The following is a 17807-nucleotide window of genomic DNA, read 5'->3' on the forward strand; positions in this document are numbered from 1 at the left end:
CATTCTTACATAGGTATTCCTATTGTCCAGTTGGGATAGGGCAGTGTGCAGTGTTATGGCGATTGCATCGTCTGTAGACCTATTGGGGCAGTAAGCAAATTAAAGTGAGTCTAGGTTGACAGGTAAGGTGGAGGAGATATGATCCTTGACTAGCCTCTCAAAGCACTTCATGATGACAGAAGTGAGTGCTACGGGGCGGTAGTCATTTTGGTCAATTACCCTTTTTTTCTTGGGTACAGGAACAATGGTAGCCATCCTGAAGCATGTGGGGAGAGCAGACTGGGATAGGGAGAAACTCTCACAGGACACAGTGATGTCTGTGTGTGTGTGTTTGTGTTGGTGTTAGTGTGTGTGTTTGTTGGTAGACTTGTGTCCCAATGTAAGTTCCACAGTTGCTGAGCTGATCTATAAGAGTCCCGGTGGATCCTTACAACGTGTTGGTTTGTGGATGTCCGACATGGTTCACAAGACTGTGTTATGCCACTGAGCTAAAACCTAGGCAATTCCTTGTGAAGCAAGTCTTCAGGTCTCAGGCAAGGTTACTCACTACACCATCGTGGTACACCAGACACCCCCCGTTCAACACATTCTGATGTTTCAAGGCCTTGTGAGTAGAGTACTTTTACATGCATACACACACACATATACACAGGCATGTAGGCACTGAAATAAGCACTGTGTACTGGAGGAATCACCATAGAAACTACAGTGTACAGAACCCTTATTACAGGGGACTTATTCAATGCGACACATCCATTTACACAAAGTCAAAGCCCATTACTGCATGGACAACTGTAAAACACTGGGGGGATAGATACACAGCAGAACACAGGTTATTGTCCCAGACTGAATTCCACTTTGTTATAAAATGCATCAATTCTGAAGGGGATGTCTGCAGAGCAACCAAACCAGACATTCCATTCCCCTCAGACAGAGAAAATGTTCTGAATGGACAATATCCTGATTTATATTCATTTATTTTCTTCAAACAGCACCACCATCAGTGAGAGTGTGTTCTGTCCTAGTCTGACTAATGTGTTGTGAGACAGATTATTTTCTCATGCAAATATGAGTCAGGACCAATAAGCTTGTGGACAGCTGACTGAAAATATTTCTCTGCTTTCATGTCTGTAACTGAATCCCAAATTAACCCCCAAGCTCCCATCTTCTATCCCCTACCTCTTTCCCCCTAAGGCACTCCTGTAGAACTGGTTAGGATGGAATAGGTATAGGTAATCCTTCACCTTGCCTTGTGATAGGCACATTGTATTTATTTTGTTGCTGAGTATTTTCCGGCACAGCAGGAAATACAAACTTGTAGTGTATTCAAGGTTTAAAAAAGCTTCTGAAGTCGGTTATTTCCACCTGAGAATGTCAGACAAGATTTGCGTTAAGGAGAAATGTATCAATGCCTAAAAAACATTTCCATTAATTACAATCCATATCATAATTCACATTTCCTGTTGCTGCAAGATCATTTTTCTGCTGTAGCAACTGGCTCAAATGTAGATCCTACATCTGTAACTGATTTTGTAGTCTACACACAAACTGAATCCACTGCTTAAACTAGCACACTGAGAATCCCACATAACCTCTACTTTAAACAACAACAGGGAAATACGGAATGGGGGAAGAAAATGCATGCTGTTCAGTGGGGAGAAATAACCTTGACTGACAGCGATTGGTTTTGATGATGTAAGGAACATACTCCTCAGCAAACACTTTGATGTTGGAGGCTGCGAGCTCCGCTGGCCCACTTCACAGTGTACTGTACAGAGGGACGTCTGTCTGTCCTCCACACTGCAGAGAGAGTTCTGGGTTCCACTTTAGACAAACAATCTTATGAAAGCGTCATAGAGCATTCATAAAGTCTTCATAAGATCATGTAGTAGTGGATAATGCATGTCATTTGGACACTCTTACATACTCCTCCTAGAAAGATCATTATATCTGCATGTTAGAGCAGTCATAAGTGTTAAAGAGTCTGTAGTGATAAGCATCAGAGAGAGATCAGAGATCATCTATTAGGTATTTCATAGAAGACACTTTTACATTAGCCATTAGCTGAGTCCCACAGCTGTAGCTTCCCAGCTGCTTCTCTTCCCCATGTTCTTCTTCTTCTACTAAGGTCAGAGTAATGAACACTTTATTCACACCCAATTAAGATATCATTTATTCTACTCCTTAAAGGGAAATAAGGAAAAGCACACGCACACACTCATGCGCGCACACACACACACACACACACACACACACACACACACACACACACACACACACACACACACACACACACACACACACACACACACACACACACACACACACACACACACACAAACAAACACACAATCCCCTGTTCAGTGTTTTATTCTCTGCCTGTCAGCAGTTTTAAACGTCCAGTACAATTACTCTGACAAATGCCTGAGTGATTTCCTTGGCTGTGTTTCATTAAAAAAGTCTACTCTACAAGAAGGGAGAGAAACAGCTAGAGAATAAAACAGAGGTTTCCTACCACAGGGCTTTTCTTATAAATATTGTAATTTTGCTGTGGTAGAGAAAGCCAGACAAGCCCAGGCTATATCTAGTTTTCTAATTTAATGCTAAGAAGCTTTTGGCTGCTGGCCAGGCTGGGACTGGGAAATAAAAAGAAAGAGGAATATCTAGAGAGAATCTCTATACCATTATGTCCACGCATGCTATGATGGAAACACATTGTATTACATGCATACATCTACAGGGCTGTGCTGTGTGGGTAGAATAATAAGCATGGGGATCTCATTATTTATCTATTAGTGGCGTATTAATCCATAATACAAGACAGAGTGGTTAGCATACCAGTCTTTCATTACTGCTGTTAAAGATCCATATAGACACTTCATTTTGACGATTACCATAATGAATATCTGTTAATCACCTATTTCCCTGTTAAACTGTAGTAAAATAGACGGTAGAAGAGTCATGTCAACAGCACACTGACAGGTTTTGCAACTATATATTTACTGCTGTTCTCAGGGGGTACAATCTCTATGAAGATCACACACCACATTTGTTTAGAACATTTAGTTGTCATACCAGCCTTTGGCCACCATCCTGTTCAGCTCAGACGTCATCGGCTTTCCAGCTGCTGCCGAACCTGCTGCTGGCAAACGCCCTTCACTCATTAACCCCGGTCTTGTCTCGTCATCATTACACACACCTGGTTCCAATCCCCACTCAATCAATGTACAGCACTGGACAGCACTTTGAGATATCAGCTGCTGTACGAAGGGCTATATAAATAATTTTGATTTGATTTGATTTGATTTGAATGTATATATACTCCCTGTCATTTGTCTTTGTCGGTCATTGTAAATGTTGCTTGTTTTCCTGAGAGGAATCTCTCCTACTATTTCCTGAGTACTTTATTATTTTGCACTTTGGGTTTCGTCCCGCTTTATATATGGTGCTTTAATAATTTCATTAGTTCTAAACCTGCGACTGCCTCCTGCCTACTCCTCTCTACACGTGTGACAGAATGACCAAATCAAGAGAACAGGAAGCAGCAGGACATCCCGACTTCTTTACGACTTGTGCCTGGAGCACCTCGGGACTGCCATGGACGAGGTGCTCCGGACAGTACGCCAGCTGCAGGCTACACCACCACCTTCCCAGCTCTCTGCGGTCGTTCCAGCCACCCCACCACCATCTACATCACCCGGTCCGATCAGCAATTTCCACCTGCCCCTCCTGGAGCGGTGTGACGGCAGCCCAGCTCACTGTAGAAGGTTTCTCCTGCAGTGGGACCTCCACCTTGCCCGTCATGCCGGGACGGCCTCTGAGAGGGACAAGGTGGCCTTGGTGATCTCGGTGCTGACAGGCCGGACTCTGGGGTGAGAGCACGCCGTCTGGGAGGGGGATGGTCCAGAAGTGCAGTCCAATGAACACTTTACCCAACTCTTCTGTGCCGTTTTCTACCACCCTACAGAAGGCAGAGAGGGAGGAGAGCTACTCCTCCGTCTACGCCAGGGGTCCAGGACAGCATCTGAGTATGCACTGGATTCCCGGATGATGGCAGAGTCCACTGGCTGGAATGACCAGGCCCTGTTAACGGCTTTCCGCGGCGGGCTACAGGCGGACATCCAGACCGAGCTGGCCTGTCGCGATGAGGACCTCACGCTGGACCAGCTCATCGCCATGGCCATCCGCCTGGATAATCTCCTGCGTGCCCGTCCCCCATCCCAGGGTTTCGGGTCTCTCCCAGGAACCTCCAGTGAGGCTGAGCTCATGGAGGTAAGCACGACACACCTTCCCCCGAGGAACGTCAACGCTGCCATCAACAGGTTCTCTGCTCCTACTGCGGGGAGTCGGACCCCCCCTGGAACTCATGTCCCAGAAGGAGAACCAGGCGTCGAAGCGACAGGCAGAGGAGCGCTCCTGCACCTTTACAGGTAGGCATGGACTTGCCTTGCTCCTCTCTGTCCACCCAGCCCGTCCTCCTTCCTGTCACCTTCCCGGACTATCTTGTCCCCCCACTGAGTCCTGCCCTAGTGGACTCCGGTTCTGCAGGCAATTTCCTAGACTGGTCAGTGGCCTTATCATTACACATTCCTCTAGTCCCTTTACAACCCCCTATCCCAGTCCATGCCCTAGACAACCGTCCCATAGGAACAGGACAGGTGCACCAGACCACGATTCCCATTTCCCTCACAGTTGCTCACAACCACCATGAACGCATCACTTCCTCATCTTAGACTCTCCTACACTCCCCATAGTTTTAGATTTCACCTGATTACAGTTGCATAACCCCAGGATATTGTGGCCAGAGAAGAGGTAGTTGGGTTGGTCGCAGGAGTGTCTGGGGAGGTGTCTCTCTGTGTCTATCTGTGCCACCTCCGTGGAAAGTCAGGACCAGGCCACCCACGTCCCAATCCCAAAGGAATACTGGGACTTACAGGTGGAATTCCGAAGACTCATGCCATGTGCCTGTCCCCTCATCATCATCATCATGCCTGCCCCCTCATCATCATGAGACTGCGCTATCGACCTACTGCCTGGTTCTACCCTCCTGTGGGGGCACATCTACCGTCTCTCGCATGCAGAGACCGAAGCCATGGAGGTCTACGTCTAGAAGGCACTGGCCCAAGGATTCCTCCATCTGTCCACCTCTCCGGCCTCCTCCAAGAAGAATGATGGAGGTCTCCGCCCTTGTATCGATTTACCCGACACTGAATAAGGCAACTGTTAAATTCAGTTATCCCCTGCCTCTCATACCCACTGCAATTGAACAGATGCACAGCGCTCAGTAATTTACCAAATTGGATCGACGCAGTGCCTTCAACCTGGTGCACATCAGAGAAGGAATGAATGGAAGAACGCCTTCAACACCAGCACCGGGCACCATGAATACCGGCTAACGACCTATGGCCTGACAAATGCACCCTCAATGTTTCAATCCTTCATTAACGAGGTGTTTAGAGACATGATGGGTTACTGTGTAGTGGTGTACATAGACGACATCTTGGTGTACGCCACTACACGCGAGCAACATGTCTCTCATGTCAGGTCCATTTTGGAGAGGGCATCGCCTGTATCCAAGGCAGAGAAGTGCCTTTTCTTCCAACAGGCGGTCTCCTACCTGGGCTATCGGATATCCACCGGGTGAGTGGAGATGGAAGAGCAGAGGGACAGTGCAGTATGGTCGTGGTTTCATCAACTATTTCAGGCGCTTCATTAGGGGTTTCAGCACAGTGGTGGCCCTCTCACCTCTCTCCTGAAGGGAGCTCCTCAACAGCTACACTGGACTGAGGAGGCCAACGAAGCCTTCCATGAGCTCAAGGAACGTTTTACGAACACACCTGTTCTGGCTCATCCTGACCCATGTCTGCCCTTCATCGTGGAGGTGGATGCCTCTGAGGTTGGAGTAGGGACTGTTCTCGCCCAACGCACTGGATCGTCGCCTAATCTCCATCCATTCACCTTCTAGTCATGGAAGCTGTCTCCCACGGAGCGGAATTACGACGTGGGGGATTGTGAGTTGCTGGCTGTCAAGAAGGCTCTGAAAACATGTCACTGGCTGGAGGGTGCTCAACACCCGTTACTTATTTGGATGGACCACCAGAACCTAGAGTATATTTGAGCAGCGAAAAGGCTGAACCCGCGTCAGGCCAGGTAGGCCCTACTCTTGACCAGGTTTGACTTTACCCTCGCCTACCGGCCGGGATCTGGGAACGTCAAGGCCGATGCGTTGTCCCGGGTGCATAACACAGGGGATCGGAGGGAGAAAGTGATACCCATTATTCCCCTGTCCTGCATTGTGGCTCCTGTCGTGTGGAATGTGGACGCGGACATCCGTCAAGCCCTACGACAGCCCAACGACAGGATTCCTCACCTGCCCACAGTCCCGAGGGGTTTACCTACGTGCCCTCTGATGTGCAGGACCATCTCCTCACCTGGACACACACAGCACCTGTGTTGGGCTACCCGGGTATAGCCTGTACTGTCTCTCCACCAAGTACTGGTGGCCCACCGTAGCCCAGGACTTCTGGCTTTGTCTCTTCCTGCTCCACCTGCGCATAGAGCAAGACACCGAGACACCTCCCCTATGGCAAACTCCACACACTGCCGATTCCACAACGACCCTGGTCCCATTTCTCCGTGGACTTTGTCACAGACATTCCCCCCTCGGAGGGGTACACCACCATCCTGGTTGTTGTGAACCGGTTTTCCAAAGCCTGTTATTTGATTCCTCTGCCTGGTCTCCCTACAACCGCGGAGGCGCTCTTCTCTCATATCTTCCGGCACAACGGGATCCCAGAGAACATCGTGCCTGACAGTGGTCTTCAGGTCACCTCCTGTGTCTGGAAGGCATTCATGGAACGACTGGGGGTCACGGTCAGCCTCACCTCCGGGTACCGTCCCCAATCAAATGGGCAGGTGGAAAGGGTAAATCAGGAACTGGGTAGTTACCTTCATAGTTACTGTCAGGACTGGCCGGGGGAGTGGGCTGCGTTTCTGCCTTGGGTACAAAATGCACAAAACTCCCTCTGTCACTCCTCCACTAACCTCACACCCTTTCAGTGTGTTCTAGGCTATCAGCCGGCTATGGCACCCTGGCACCGGAGTACTGTCACACCAGCATTCTCTTTGGCGCCCCCTCCTGTCCAGCTCAGGCGTTCGGCATATATATCCAATGTATATATACTCCCTGTCATTTGCCTTTGTCGGTCATTGTAAATGTTGCTTGTTTTCTTTAATCATTCCAGTAGTTCTAAACCTGTGACTGCCTCCTGCCTACTCCTCTCTACACTTGTGACATTAGTGGACCTTAGTGGACAGGTTTCCTCATTACTTGATCATATTTTATTCAAATAAATGTTTTACTTAAACATTTAAATGAAACAAAACAACCCAACTTTTAGACAAGACAAGCATTTTTCAAACTTAAGAAGAAAATACATAGCTTCATGTCCACATCCAAGTTCAACCCAAACCCTGACCTTAACCCAAGCTTCATCTCCACATCCTGGTTTAACCCTAGCCTCAACCCAAACCCTAATCCAAGCTACATGTCCACAAACCATGAAGCTAAGGTTGGGGTTTGGGACATGAAGCTAGGGCTAGGGTTTGGGTTGAGGCTAGGGTACTGTCCACATCCTGGTCCACATCTTGGTTCAACTATAACTCTAGCCTCAACCCAAAACCAAACCCTAATGAGATGTGGGCATGAAGCTAGGGCTAGGTTTAGGGTTGCTCTAAATGTTATTCCCATTGAAGTTTGTTGGAATTGATCCAATGATGTAAAGGAGATCCTCATGAGTTAGGCAAAATATAAATGATACAATCCACTGAATAAATGTAATCTTTCCATAAAAATCACTGTGTCGCTCTTCACCCTCTGTCTCTGTGCTGTCCCGAGGGAGCAGTTGAAACTAGGACACATGTAATATTAAAGCTCTACCGGCAATGACGTTCTCTCTCTCTCTCTCTTTCAATTCAATTCAAGGGGCTTTATTGGCATGGGAAACATGCAGTGGGGAAAACAAGTATTTGATACACTGCAGATTTTGCAGGTTTTCCTACTTACAAAGCATGTAGAGGTCTGCCATTTTTATCATAGGTACACTTCAACTGTGAGAGACGAAATATAAAACAAAAACCCAGAAAATCACCATTGTATGATTTTTAAGTAATTCATTTGCATTTTATTGCATGACATAAGTATTTGATACATCAGAAAAGCATAACTTAATATTTGGTACATAAACCTTTGTTTGCAATTACAGAGATCATACGTTTCCTGTAGTTCTTGACCAGGTTTGCACACACTGCAGCAGGGATTTTGGCCCACTCCTCCATACAGACCTTCTGCAGATCCTCCAGGTTTCGGGGCTGTTGCTGGGCAATACGGACTTTCAGCTCCCTCCAAAGATGTTCTATTGGGTTCAGGTCTGGAGACTGGCTAGGTCACTCCAGGACCTTGAGATGCTTCTTACGGAGCCACTCCTTAGTTGCCCTGGCTGTGTGTTTCGGGTCGTTGTCATGCTGGAAGACCCAGCCACGACCCATCTTCAATGCTCTTCCTGAGGGAAGGAGGGTGTTGGCCAAGATCTCACGATACATGGCCCCATCCATCCTCCCCTCAATAAGGTGCAGTCGTCCTGTCCCCTTTGCAGAAAAGCATCCCCAAAGAATGATGTTTCCACCTCCATGCTTCACATTTGGGATGGTGTTCTTGTGGTTGTACTCATCCTTCTTCTTCCTCCAAACACGGCGAATGTTGACCAAAGAGCTCATTTTTTGTCTCATCAGACCACACGACCTTCTCCCATTCCTCCTCTGGATCATCCAGATGGTCATTGGCAAACTTCAGACGGGCCTGGACATGCGCTGGCTAGAGCAGGGCGACCTTGTGTGCGCTGCAGGATTTTAATCCATGACGGCGTAGTGTGTTACTAATGGTTTTCTTTGAGACTGTGGTCCCAGCTCTCTTCAGGTCATTGACCAGTTCCTGCCGTGTATTTCTGGGCTGATCCCTCACCTTCCTCATGATCATTGATGCCCCACAGGGTGAGATCTTGCATGGAACCCCAGACCGAGGGTGATGGCCGTCATCTTGAACTTCTTCCATTTTCTAATAATTGCGCCAACAGTTGTTGCCTTCTCACCAAGCTGCTTGCCTATTGTCCTGTAGCCCATCCCAGCCTTGTGCAGGTCTACAATTCTATCCCTGATGTCCTTACACAGCTCTCGGGTCTTTGCCATTGTGGAGAGGTTGGAGTCTGTTTGATTGAGTGTGTGGACAGGTGTCTTACTTAAAAATCGTACAATGTGATTTTCTGGAGTTTTGTTTTAGATTCCATCTCTCACAGTTGAAGTGTACCTATGATAAAAATGGCAGACCTCTACATGCTTTGTAAGTAGGAAAACCTGCAAAATCGGCAGTGTATCAAATACTTGTTCTCCCCACTGTATGTCTACATTGCCAAAGCAAGTGAAATGAATAAACTCTCTCTGTTGCTCTCTCTCTCACTCACTCTGCATAGTCCTCTGCAGGATGATTCTCACTCATGCTACGGTATACTTTCACTGGTTAATTCTTTCTTCACTAGCCAGCCTACGGTACTGTACTCTGTTACCTCCTCTCTGTCTTGCTCTTATACCTCCTCTCTTGGTAGAGCTCTAGTCCGCATATGTTTCTGAATGTTGCAGATACAAATGTCATGAATCGAGCTACAGATATGAGATCATAATTTGACCATTTTCTCACAGCAAGAAAATAATCCCACAGCAACAGGAAATGTGAATTATTATGTGGATAATATTTAATGGACATTTTTGTAGGGGTTGATACATTTTTCATTAGGGTAAATGTTAAAAACCTCTTGGGGCTAGGGGGCAGACTTTTCACTTTTGGATAAATAGCATGCCCAATTTAAACTTCCTGCTACTCATGCAAAGAATATAAGATATGTTATTCATAGATTTGGATAGAAAACACTCTGAAGTTTCTAAAATTGTTTGAATCATGTCTGTGAGTATAACAGAACTTATGTAGCAGGCAGAACCCCGAGGACTAACTGTTCAGAATTATTATTTTTTGCCTCTCTCTGTTCCCTGACTTGTTATTGCCATGGGATATTAGGAACCTGTTTTCAGTTCCTACCGCTTCCAATGGATGTCACCAGTCTTTGGAATTTGGTTGAGGTTATTCCTTTGTGAAAAGGAAGAAGTAGGCCAACGAGGAACTGGGTACACTTTTGTGAGTTGCGCAAGACGTGAAAAGTGGCGCTGGTTTGTTTTCATTCCTGTATTGTACACAGATTGCCCCGTCTACAATTTGATCGATTATTAACGTTTAAAAATACCTGAAGTTGTATTACAAAAGTAGTTTGAAATATTTTGGCAAAGTTTATAGGCAACTTTTGAAATATTTTGTAGTGACGTTGCGTTTTTGTAAGCTGTTTTTTTCTGGATCAAACGCGCTTTATAAATGGACATTTTGGATATACAGTGGGGCAAAAAAGTATTTAGTCAACCACCAATTGTGCAAGTTCTCCCACTTAAAAAGATGAGAGAGGCCTGTGGGAGAACTTGCACAATTGGTGGCTGACTAAATACTTTTTTGCCCCACTGTATATGGACGGAATTAATCGAACAAAAGGACCAATTGTGATGTTTATGGGACATATTGGAGTGCCAACAAAAGAAGCTCGTCAAAGGTAATGCATGTTTTATATTTTATTTCAACGTTTTGTGTAACGCCTGCACGGTTGAAATATGCTAACTCCTTTGTTTACTGCTGGTGCAGATGGTTCAGGCTATCAGATAATCGCTTCTTATGCTTTCGTCAAAAAGCATTTTTTAAATCTGACATGTTGGCTGGATTCACAATGAGTGTAGCTTTAATTGAGTATCTTACATGTGTGATTTAATGAAAGTTTGAATTTTATAGTATTTTATTTGAATCTGGCGCTCTGCATTTTCCCTGGCAAATGGCCAGTTGAGACATTTGCGTCCCGCCTATCCCTAATTAAATTGGAAATTACAAACTTTAGAAGATGTTTTAATCCTTGAATAACCTACAAGTTTGCATCACAGGAAAAGTCTCACACAACAGGGTGATCAAATTAAGATCCAACATCAGTAACTCAATTATTTACTCTATTTGTCAGGGAGGTATGTCTTTTCTACAATATAGAACATTATATATTTCTAACCTGTCACGACTTCCTCCGAAGTCGGTCCCTCTCCTTGTTCGGGCGACGTTCGGCGGTCGACGTCACCGGTTTTCTAGCCATCGCCGAGCCACCTTTCATTTTCCATTTGTTTTGTCTTGTCTTCCCACACAACTGGTTTCAATCCCATCAATTACATGTTGTGTATTTAAACCTGTGTTCCCCACATGTCCTTGAACGGTATTGTTTTTTGTAAGTGCTTGTGCACATTATGTCTGGGGTTTTGTCCCATTATGATTATTGTGTTTTGTTCACAGTGATTTTTATCATTAAACTGCGCAGTTGGAACACAGTCTTTGCTCTCCTGCGCCTGACTTCTCTACCGACAGTACGCACGCCTTACATAACCCAATGTTTCACAATGTTTTGCCCTGTTGAACAAGGCTGAGGTAATTGCCTTGGCAATTAGGAGCTCACCATCTTTCATCCTCCTTCCTCCCTCTTTGCCATGTTCTGCCTTTTTGGCCAGGCCTGTCTCTTGACACCCTATTTGGTCCTTTTGTTCAATTTATAATTAGTCACTATTTCACGGTTGTTGCAGGAACATGGATATTGATTATTTAGACCTACGAGTAAGAGTGTATTTCAATGGTACAATGGGCAATAGTTATTCTCTCACTCTGCAAAGGCAAGATGGCGGCAGGTTCTAGCCACCAGAGAGACAGAGCTACTGTCCAAGACCTTTAATATGATCCTGTGTAGAGAACAGGGGGAGTTCAGGAGTTCATTGCTGGACTGACTGGTTCTCTATTAAATATATGTCCTGAACACACAGTCACCTTTCCAGGTGTTGTTTACTATTGATGTTCGGTCTGCAACCTTTTGTAGACACGACAGAGGCAAATGTGTGTGCAGGAGTTATCTTTTATAATGAAATGAACTCCGGGGCTTCTGTTGCCAGCTCCACATATTAGCGCTAGTGTGGAGTTAACATTTCTCTGATGTAAGTCCCCTGAAACCTAACTCACATACACACACGGCTCTCCTTAAGATGCCATGGTAGGTACGCTTTTTTTCGGGTGATTCTGAGAGTAAATACAAGCACTCACTCGCATGCACACGCACACACTGAATGAGAAACATCTGCTGATGCAATGTAGTGGATAACCCTCTTGGGAGATGACAAAAGGTAAAGAGAAAGATGGTTCATACATGTGTGTTAAGAGGTAAACTGGGCAAACAGCCAAGCTTTTAAAATCCCACTTTACAGGGAAATGGCCTCATATGGGCTAAACAGGTGTATAATGCCAATATCAACCTGCACTGTTTACGGATATCCTAAGTTGTTGTTTGACCTTCACTAGTAGGTTAATTCTGTTTTAGTTGGCTTTAATGGCTGTGTGGACATGGCAGAGAAGACATTCATCCAAATAGAGGAGGTTAGAAACAGGGACGGCTCCAGGCATAAGCTACATAAGCGATTGCTTAGGGCCCCTAGGGGGGGAAGACTCCGTCGGGGTCTCAACTTACTGTTAAGAGATACAATAGTAGAATACACAAGTCACAAGTTTGGTTGCACATCAGCAGTTTTTCTCCTGTTTTGTCAGTCATTGACAGTCACTCAATTAGCCATGTCATCTAACAATTATTAGAATGGTAAGTTGATCGAGCCAGTTATCTAAACTTATAGGAATCATGGCTGAATACCGACCGGGCACGCAGGGCATATGCCCAGGGGCCCTGACCTCCAGGGGGACCCCACTGATTTTGTTACTCACTCTCACTCAGATATCATTAACATGGCATAAGTCATGGCAAAATGTGCAGAATTGCAGGAAAGTAGCTTTAAACCTGCCAAAATGTCTCTTCCCCATGGCAAAATGTCTCTAACTGGAGAAAACTTGCTTTAAAACATTTGATCTACAGTACCAGTTAAAAGTTTGGACACACCTACTCAATCGAGGGTTTTTCTTTATTTTGACTATTTTCTACATTGTAGAATAATAGTGAAGACATCAAAACTGTGAAATAACACATGGAATTATGTAGTAACCGAGAAAATTTTAAACAAATATATTTCATATTTGAGATTCTTTAAAGTAGTCACCCTTTGCCTTGATGACAGCTTTGCACACTCTTGGCATTCTCTCAACCAGCTTCATAAGGTAGTCACTTGGAATGCATTTTAATTAACAGGTGTGCCTTGTTAAAAGTTCATTTGTGGAATTTCTTCTTTCCTTCTTATTGCGTTTGAGCCAATCAGTCATGTAGTGACAAGGTAGGGTTGGTATACAGAAGATATCCCTATTTGGTCAAATGTAAAGTCCATATTATTGGCAAGATCAGCTCAAATAAGTAAAGAGAAACATCAGTCCATCATTACCGTAAGACATGAAGGTCAGTCAATCCGGAAAATTTAAAATTTCTTCAAGTGCAGTTATAAAAACCATCAAGCGCTATGATGAAACTGGCTCTTATGGGGACCGCCACAGGAAAGGAAGACGCAGTGTTGACTGACCAGAGGATTAGTTCATTAGAGTTACCAGCCTCATAAATCAGCAATTAACTGCATCTCAGATTGCACCTCACAGAGTTCAAGTAACAGACATCTCAACATCAACTGTTCAGAGGAGACTACGTGAATCAGGCCTTCATAGGCGAATTGCTGCAAGGAGCACCAATAATAAAGAAGATACTTGATTGGGCCAATAAACATGAGCAATGGACATTTGACCGGTCTGATGAGTCCAAATGTAGATTTTTGGTTGCAACCATGATTCCATACTGTATGCCCCATACCGTATGCCCCATACCGTATGCCCCATACCGTATGCCCCATACCAAAATATGTAGAATTGCAGGAAAATACATTTATCTCTCCACCGTTTTTGCCTGTTTGGTGGGGAAGCTGTATTGTGCTGAATCACTCTTAACTTGTTGGAAAGGAGGATAATTTGTGTGTGTGTGTGTGTGTGTGTGTGTTTTTTGTGTGACAGGAGGAAAACTTTGTTCTTTTTTTTGTCATATTACCTCAATTACCTCAACTAACCTGTACTCCCACACGTTGACTTGGTAGTGGTACCCCCTTTTAAACTTTAGTTTCTTTAGTAAACATTTTCTTAACTTTTATTTTTCTTAAAATGGCATTGTTGGTTAAGGGCTTGTAAGTAAGCATTTCACAGTAAGGTCTACATTTGATTTGATTTTGATTGGTGTGTGTGTGTACTGTACGTGTGGGTGAGTGTACTGTATGTGTGGCTGTGTGTACTGTATGTGTGGGTGTGTGTGTGTACTGTATGTATGGGTGTGTGTACTGATGTGTGGGAGAGTGAGTGTATTGTATGTGTGGCTGTGTATTGTATGTGTGGGTGTGTGTACTGTATGTTTGGGTGAGTGAGTGTACTGTGTGTTTGGGTGTGTGTACTGTGTGTGTGGGTGTGTACTGTATGTGTGGCTGTGTACTGTATGTGTGGCTGTGTACTGTATGTGTGAGTGTGTGTACTGTATGTGTGGCTGTGTACTGTATGTGTGGCTGTGTGTACTGTATGTGTGGCTGTGTGTACTGTATGTGTGAGTGTGTGTACTGTATGTGTGGCTGTGTGCTGTATGTGTGGGTGTGGCTGTGTACTGTATGTGTGGGTGTGTGTACTGTATGTGTGGCTGTGTACTGTATCTGTGAGTGTGTGTACTGTATGTGTGGCTGTGTGTACTGTATGTGTGAGTGTGTGTACTGTATGTGTGGCTGTGTACTGTATGTGTGGCTGTGTGCTGTATGTGTGGGTGTGGCTGTGTACTGTATGTGTGGCTGTGTGTACTGTATGTGTGGGTGTGTGTACTGTATGTGTGAGTGTGTGTACTGTATGTGTGGCTGTGTGCTGTATGTGTGGGTGTGGCTGTGTACTGTATGTGTGGGTGTGTGTACTTTATGTGTGGCTGTGTGGCTGTGTACTGTATGTGTGGCTGTGTGTACTGTATGTGTGGCTGTGTACTGTATGTGTGGCTGTGTGTACTGTATGTGTGGCTGTGTGTACTGTACGTGTGGCTGTGTGTACTGTATGTGTGGCTGTGTACTGTAAGTGTGGGTGTGTGTACTGTATGTGTGACTGTGTGTATGTGCTATAACTACATTCACTGCTGCCAGCCTCTTGGATGCGTCCCAGAGTTCTGTGGGGTGAAGGAAGAGGGTAATACATCTCTGACACACACACACACACACACACACACACACACACACACACACACACACACACACACACACACACACACACACACACACACACACACACAATGATCTGTGTGGGGGCCCTCTCGCCAGGCTTTCTGTTCGATCTGGTGTGTGAACTGAATAAGGTGTGTAACTAGCCACATCCTGTGTGTGTGTGTTGAACAGAATGTGTAGCTAAGCACATCCTGTCTGACAGTCATGCTATCCTCTTCCTGCTCGAATCCTTGCCTTGTCTTCATGCTCCGTTTGCTTGCTACTCCCCTGACTGCCTGGGCCAACACACAAGTTCATGCATGCGTGCACGTACACACACACACACACACACACACACACACACACACACACACACACACACACACACACACACACACACACACACACACACACACACACACACACACACACACAGTCTTGTATAACTAACCTTGTGGAGACACACAATTCAGTGCCATTCAAAATCCTATTTTCTCTAACCCCTAATCCTAAAACTAACCCTAGCTCCTAACCCTAAAATTAACCCTAGCTCCTAACCCTAAAACTAACCCTAGCTCCTAACCATGAACCTAATTCTAACCCTAAAACTAAAACTAATTCTAACCTTAACCATAAACCCCCTAGAAATAGCATTCGACCTTGTGGGGACAACAAAATGTCTCACAATGTTGTTTGTTTACTTCTTCTTATGGTCCCCACAAGTATAGTTAAACACGTCCACACAAACGCTCTATGTTGGCTGTGCCAGTGTGTCTCCCTCATCATTAACAGGATCAGTCATTACCCCATGGTACCTGATACCCAGTCACTGTTGCCGAGGTTCTCGCTGAATTAATGGGACTAATAGCATCAGTGTCACAGTATATAATGGCACACGTATTATTATTTGGCTCCCAGTGAGAAAACAAATGTCCACAGACTATGTGTGTACATGTGCGTGTGAGTATGTATCTGTGTTTGGCTCCCTGTTAGAATAAGAGTGTCCAGGGACAGTTTTCTCGCCAACAAGCCAGTGTGCTTGTTATCACATTAACACAATCAGTAATTATTAGCTACTGGCATAAGACATCAATACGCACGCACACACACATTTATCAACACGCAGATTATGTGTGTGTGTGTGTGTGTGTGTGTGTGTGTGTGTGTGTGTGTGTGTGTGTGTGTGTGTGAGATTGGGGTGATGGGGCTTTCGAGCCTGCTCATTAATCATATCAGGACACCATCTCGCCTAATATATGCAGAAGCACACACGCGCACACACACACACACACACACACACACACACACACACACACACACACACACACACACACACACACACACAGTCTTGTATAACTAACCTTGTGGAGACACACAATTCAGTGCCATTCAAAATCCTATTTTCTCTAACCCTTAATCCTAAAACTAAACCTAGCTCCTAACCCTAAAACTAACCCTAGCTCCTAACCCTAAAACTAACCCTAGCTCCTAACCATAAACCCAATTCTAACCCTAAAACTAAAACTAATTCTAACCTTAACCATAAACCCCCTAGAAATAGCATTCGACCTTGTGGGGACAACAAAATGTCTCACAATGTTGTTCGTTTACTTCTTCTTATGGTCCCCACAAGTATAGTTAAACACGTCCACACAAACGCTCTATGTTGGCTGTGCCAGTGTGTCTCCCTCATCATTAACAGGATCAGTCATTACCCCATGGTACCTGATACCCAGTCACTGTTGCCGAGGTTCTCGCTGAATTAATGGGACTAATAGCATCAGTGTCACAGTATATAATGGCACACATATTATTATTTGGCTCCCAGTGAGAAAACAAATGTCCACAGACTATGTGTGTACATGTGCGTGTGAGTATGTATCTGTGTTTGGCTCCCTGTTAGAATAAGAGTGTCCAGGGACAGTTTTCTCGCCAACAAGCCAGTGTGTGTGCTTGTTATCACATTAACACAATCAGTAATTATTAGCTACTGGCATAAGACATCAATACGCACGCACACACACATTTATCAACACGCAGATTATTGTGTGTGTGTGTGTGTGTGTGTGTGTGTGTGTGTGTGTGTGTGAGATTGGGGTGATGGGGCTTTCGAGCCTGCTCATTAATCATATCAGGACACCATCTCGCCTAATATATGCAGAAGCACACGCGCGCACACACACACACACACACACACACACACACACACACACACACACACACACACACACACACACACACACACACACACACACACACAACTATCTCATGAACTGATTTGAACCCTCCTCAGTGCTCGTGCATTTCCCCTATGGTAATAGATGCAGTAGAGTGCCTTCAGAAAGTATTCACACCCCTTGACTTTCTTTGCAATTTGTTGTGTTACAACCTGAATTTAAAATTGATTAAATTGAGATTTTGTGTCACTGATCTACACACAATACCCCATAATG

The sequence above is a fragment of the Oncorhynchus nerka genome, linkage group LG9a (genome assembly GCF_034236695.1).
Source record: "Oncorhynchus nerka isolate Pitt River linkage group LG9a, Oner_Uvic_2.0, whole genome shotgun sequence".
Taxonomy (NCBI): Eukaryota; Metazoa; Chordata; class Actinopteri; order Salmoniformes; family Salmonidae; genus Oncorhynchus; species Oncorhynchus nerka.